Here is a 6,277-nt window from a genome sequence, read left to right on the forward strand (position 1 = left end):
GTTGCAAGCACAATTAATCAGGTGATTTTTTTAAAATTGATTTTTATTTATATGGGTTCTGTTTGATTTATCTGATAAACCAAAGGAGAATCAAAATCTGTTGTCGTATGTGAATATGTTGCAACCACAATTAACCAGGTGATTTTTTTAAAATTGATTTTGATTTATCTGATAAAATGGGTCCTGTTGGATTATGGTTGATGTTTGGGGTACTTTCTAAAATTCTTATATAGGTGAAGAACTTCTAAGCAGAGAGATTCGGTAATTCAAGAAGCTACTACAGAGGAGAAGCAAGAACTGTTGGCATATGTCAATATGTTGCAAGCACAATTAACCAGGTGATTAATGGTAATTAATGAGTTATGTTGGATTATGGTTGACGTCTGGGGAACTTTGTCAAGTTCTTATATAGGCAAAGAGCTTGTAATTCGATATTTAATTTAACATTGTATCTAAGCATATCTTTATCTTTGTTGGGTCCTCTAAATTGTGGCTAAAGGAGTTTGCTTTAAGAGAAATACTTCAGATCTTGCACATGGTTTTTAACATGAAGAAATGACTTATACAACCTCAATCCGGATGGCAACCGGTTAAGATTACACTTTCATAGATCGTCCTCGATTTAGGGGTGGTTACTGCAACATAAAATACTTGGTGACTTCTCTAGAAAAGCTCCTCCGCCTTTGACTTGTGATGATGAGGTTATCAATGACCTAACAATCTTTGCAAAAGATAGTTCAGTGGACATAGGGAGTCCTAATGAGGCAACATGGTTGTTTGCCTTTAGCCCTCCAAATGAGTTCAATCCATTAATGTACTTAACTTTTGTTGTTTTCTGGAAAGATTTTTTGTCTGTGCCTACAATGGTTATTGACCTTACTATTGCTGCTCAGAATGTACTCATTGTTGCTATTGTTTTCTTACCATCATTTATCTGCTTTTTTTAATATTTTGACTTCTCTCGGTGAAAATTCTTCCATAACTGGTACCAATATGTGGAATTTTGATGTGTAAAATATGTGTCTTGTGTTGCAGGACTGCTTTTGAATGCCTATGCAAAATTGCTACTTAGACATATGAGCTTAGTCTATTTCATAACTGAGTTAACTATTTTTATTTGGAGCATTTAAGGAAAGAGAGTCTTCTCAAAAGAATTCCTTGATGGAGGGTGTTTGTTCATGTAAAAGAGACCACTATGCTAGTAAGAACATAACTAGAAGAGGCTTCTCCAGTAGATACTTCAAATTTGGGAGCTCAAAATGGCTCGACTCCTCCCTTTTTTCTACCACTCGCGTGTTGTCAATTTCACCGAAGTAGCTTTCCGTCCCTCCTTTAGTTTTGCATTCGTAAAATATGTGAGGTAACTGATTCTCTCTGCTACATCCCTTTGAGGACTATGGTTGAGTACTTGTGTTTTTTTGGCAACTCTTATACTCTCTGTATAAATAGGAAATCACCAAATATCATTCATTTTTTATGTTCCCAAGGAACATAATCCAGTATTCAACTATCTGGTGGACTTATGCAGCATTTTTGATAACTGTATTTACGCTTTCAGAGGTTGCAACCTGCAGGTAAAGTCCTTGCTTGATAGGATATGTGCATGGGATATGTGCATAGAGCATATTGATGGTAATTATTGCTACTCCGATTGATGATATATCATATGTTAATCTATTCTTCTCCTGCGACTAATTTGACAAAGAAAGATCGTCTCTTCTGAAAGGAATATAATTGCTTTTATTTCCTATCTGTCATGGGGTATTTGAGTTAGCTATTTGCTTTCAACTGTCATTTCTCTTCTAAATATGGTTAATTTCAAATATTTAGCGTGAGTTCGAGGATTAGAATAGAAAGTTAGTTAGTAGTCATGCCCTTTTTTGCAAGGTTTAGTATGTCTTTTTTCTTCTTAATTGTATTGGTTGATGTTAATTTCAACTTTAGTGGTTTGTAAGATGTTTAAAGGTTGGATTTTTAAGCTGGATTTTAGAAGGCGTTTGGCTAATATGGTTAATTTCAACTTTAGTGGTTTGAAAGATCTTTAAAATTGAATTTTTGAGCTAATTTTTAGAGGAGGTTTGGCTTATATTGGTTAATTTCAAGCATTTGGTGGGAGTTCAACGATAAGGTCAAAGGTAGTTAGTAGTCATTCCAGATGGAAGATACAAGGTTCATTATGAGAAAGGTTCTTCTGTTGGGCTTCTTCATTAGGCTTATGGAAAAACTGCTACTCCGATATAAAGGTTAGTTTTTAAGATTTTGTGGGTTCTTGTATTTTTTTTCTTCTTAATTGTGTTTATTGATGTTAAATTCAACTTTAGTGGTTTATTAGATGGTTAATTTCAAATATTTAGTGTGAGTTCGAGGATTAGGATAGAAAGTTAGTTAGTAGCCATGCCCTTTTTCGCAGGGTTTAGTATGTCTTTTTTCTTCTTAATTATGTTGGTTGATGTTAATTTCAACTTTAGTAGTTTGTAAGATGTTTAAAGATTGAATTTTTAAGCTAAATTTTAGAAGGCATTTGGCTAATATGGTTAATTTCAACTTTAGTGGTTTGAAAGATGTTCAAAATTAAATTTTTGAGCTGGATTTTAGAGGAGGTTTGGCTTATATTGGTTAATTTCAAGCATTTAGTGAGAGTTCAACGATAAGGTCGAAGGTAGTTAGTAGTCGTTCCAGATGGAAGATACAAGGTTCAGTATGAGAAAAGTTCTTCTGCTGGGCTTCTTCATTATGCTTATGGAAAAACTGCTACTCCGGTATAGAGGTTAGTTTTTAAGCTTTTATGGGTTCTTGTATTTTTTCTTCTTAATTGTGGTTATTGATGTTAAATTCAACTTTACTGGTTTGTTAGATGGTTAAATATTGAATTTTTGAACTAAGTTTTACAAAGAACTTGGTTAATATGGTTAATTTCAACTTTAGTGGTTTGTAAGATGCCCAAAATTAGATTTTTGAGCTGAGTTTTAAAAGGGGTTTGAATTCAGCTTTAGTGGTTTGTAAGATGCTCAAAATTGGATTTGAGTTGATATTTAGAATGAGTTTGGATAATATGGTTAATTTCAAGTTTTGTGGTTTGTAAGATGCTCAAAATTGGATTTTAAGCTGAATTTTAGAAGAGGTTAGGCTAATATGGGTTAATTTAAACATTTAGTATGAGTTCGAGGATTAGGATAGAAGGTTAGATAGTAGTCGTTCCCTATTTCAAGATTCCAGAGGAAGATACAAGCTTTAGTATAGGAAGACTCATCCTGCAGAGCTTCTTCGTTATGCTCATAGAAAGACAGTAACTCAGGTATAAAGATTATCTTTGGATATTTGTTGTATTTATTGATGGTAATTTCAACTTTAGTGGTTTGTAAGATGGTCATGATTGGATATTTCAGCAGAGATTTTGAAGGTTTTTTACTAATATATTAATTTTAGTATGAGAAAACCCATCCTGCATAGCTTCTTCACTATGCTCATGGCAAAACTGCTCAGGTATAAAGTTAGATCTCAGGATTTTATGGGTTCTTTTTTCTTCTTCTTAATTGTGTTTGTTGATGTTAATTTCAACTTTAGTGGTCTGTTAGATGATTAAACATTGGATTATTTAGCTAAGTTTTTGAAGGGGTTTGGCTAATATGGGTTAATTTCAAACATTTAGTGTGAGAAGTATAGTGATCAACTCTTAATCTTGGTGGGTTCTTGTCTTTTCTCTTATACTTTAATGGTTTGTTCGATGGTTAAAGATTGGAAATTTGAGTTGAGTTTTACAAAAGGCTTTGCTAACATGGTTAATTTCATGTTTATTGGTTTGTAAGATGCTCAAAATTAGATTTTTTTAGTTGAGTTTTAGAAGGGGTTTGGCCAATATGGATTAATTTCAGACATTAAGTGTGAGAAATACAGTGCACAATGTAGACCCTTATGGTCTGGCCCTTCCCCTGACCCGCACATAATGAGGCGCCTTAATGCATCGGCATTCCCTTTTAGTGTGAGAGGTATAAAGATTAGCTCTTAAGCTTTGATTTAAGTTCAACTTTAGTTGTTTGTAGATGGTCAAGATTGGATCTTAAAGTTGATCTTTAAAAGGGGTCGGGTCAATATGGGTTAATTTCAAACATTTTATGTGAGTTTATCTGCCCTACCAAGGCTGGGCTAGGCTTTGATAGATTCGTAATTTTTTCCTTCTTAATTGTGTTTATTGATGTTCTTCGGGATATTTCCCACTAAGCGATTTATATGAATCATTAATTTTCCTTTCATGGAGCTTCTCCCTTATTCATATAATTCCGTATTTCAAAAAAAATATTTTAATTTTAAGTAAAATACCGGGACCAAGTGCTATTTTTATCCAAGGCTTTGCTACTTCAGGTATTTTAACTGAAATACACTAATCTGAAATATTAGTACCGGCTCTTCAATCTCTGTGGTTAATAATGCACTTAAGTATTGATTGATCCTTATAGTAGTACCATACTTTTTCAGAAAAAACGTGCTTGTACTGATTGATCCTTATAGTAGATACCATTGTTGGTTAGACATTTAGACTCTACCATACATAACTTTGATAGCTCACATTCTAATTGTTCTAATTCTAACAGGAAAAGAGTCGCAATTATTGGAAGTGGACCCTCAGGCCTTACTAATGCTGATCAGTTAAATAGACTGGGTCATAGTGTCACAGCCCTTGAACGTGCTGATGGGATTGGTGGTCTGATGATGTATGGTGTGCCCAACATGAAGACGGACAAAATTGATGTCGTTCAGAGGCGGATTGACCTTATGGAGAAGGAAGGGGTGAAGTTTGTAGTAAATGTAAATGTCGGAAATGATCCTGCGTTCGCCTTGGATTGGCTCTGTGAAGATCATGATGCAATTGTTTTGGCTGTTGGAGCCACAAAGCCAAGGTGAGTACCATGGATGGTGTTGTACCACTTTTTGGTTTAGTATCTTTTCTGAATTAGTAATTTCTCTCTCAAACTACTTCTTGACTTAATGGTAGGGACCTTTCCGTTCCTGGAAGAGACCTCTCAGGTGTCCATTTTGTAATGGAGTTTCTACACGCAAACACAAAAAGTTTGCTTGATAGCAATCTGTAGGATGAAAAATACATTTTCGCCAAGGGCAAGAAGGTGGTTGTTATCAGTAGAGGTGATACTGGGAAAGATTGTATAGGAACATCTTCTCATCATGGCTGCAGCAGTATAGTTAATCTAAAGCTTCTCCCTCAGCCACCAAATACTAGGGCTCCTGGAAATCCTTGGCCACAGGTTTGATCATGTTTTACTTGATTTTAACCTCCTTACTCAATTAGACTCTTGCTTTATGATTATTATGTGCATGATAGTTTCAATGGAAACGCAAGGTTTTTTGACAGTTTAAATCTTGAAGAAACTACTCTTTTTTATTTTCTGTGGTAGTTGCTAGAATTGACTTTGTTGTCCAAGTTGGGATATGTCATAAAGTGGTCATGGAACATCTGTTGATGAGTTTTTCATCAAATTCCTGAATGTCATTGTGACCCGTCCTTTGCTTTTTGTTGTTGGCAGTGGCCTCGTATCTTCCGTGTAGATTATGGGCATCAGGAAGCTGCTGCAAAGTTTGGTAAGGACCCAAGATCCTACGAGGTTTTGACCAAGCGGTTCATTGGAGATGAAAATGAAAATGTGAATGGATTGGAGGTGATACGTGTATAGTGGGAGAAAGATGCAAGTGGAAGATTCCAATTATTGCCTCTTTTTACCTGGTGCTCTGATGAAATTGTATTGATATTGACTGGTTATCGCTGTGTTTGAATTTTATTCAGACAATAGCAGACAAACTGGGATTAGAAAAGGACAACAGGTCTAACTTCAAGCCTGATTATGGACATGTACTGCTCATGATGACATTGAATTACCACGAACCTCTGAATTCATCATTCTTCCTATCAACAATTAAAAAAAAAACTTATTTTCTTATACTGCATAAAAGAATGAAGAGTTAGGACGACCACAACATAAATAAATCTAAAGTAAATATAAAATTGATTGAAAAAAATAATAAAAATTTTATCACCGCGCGAAGCGCGGCCAGTTTTTACTAATTAATGAATTTAAGGTACGTATATTATGTATTAATAACTTTTCATGTAACTTAATTAAATATAATTTAAAATACAAGAAAACATGAGTCTATAACCTCATTCAACAATGTAATTCTACTTTAATTCAAAAATTAAAATAATAATAATAATACAGTTAATCAGTTTTACTAAATGCAAAAAAAAAGATATAAAAAATAAAAATAT

General features: G+C 34.2%; 1 pseudogene; it reads left to right on the plus strand.

Moving 5' to 3' along the window:
• LOC107866082 lies at positions 1-5,974 on the plus strand (annotated as a pseudogene).
• The last annotated feature ends 303 nt before the right edge of the window (positions 5,975-6,277 follow it).

This window comes from Capsicum annuum, chromosome 3, assembly GCF_002878395.1.
Source record: "Capsicum annuum cultivar UCD-10X-F1 chromosome 3, UCD10Xv1.1, whole genome shotgun sequence".
Classification (NCBI taxonomy): domain Eukaryota; kingdom Viridiplantae; phylum Streptophyta; class Magnoliopsida; order Solanales; family Solanaceae; genus Capsicum; species Capsicum annuum.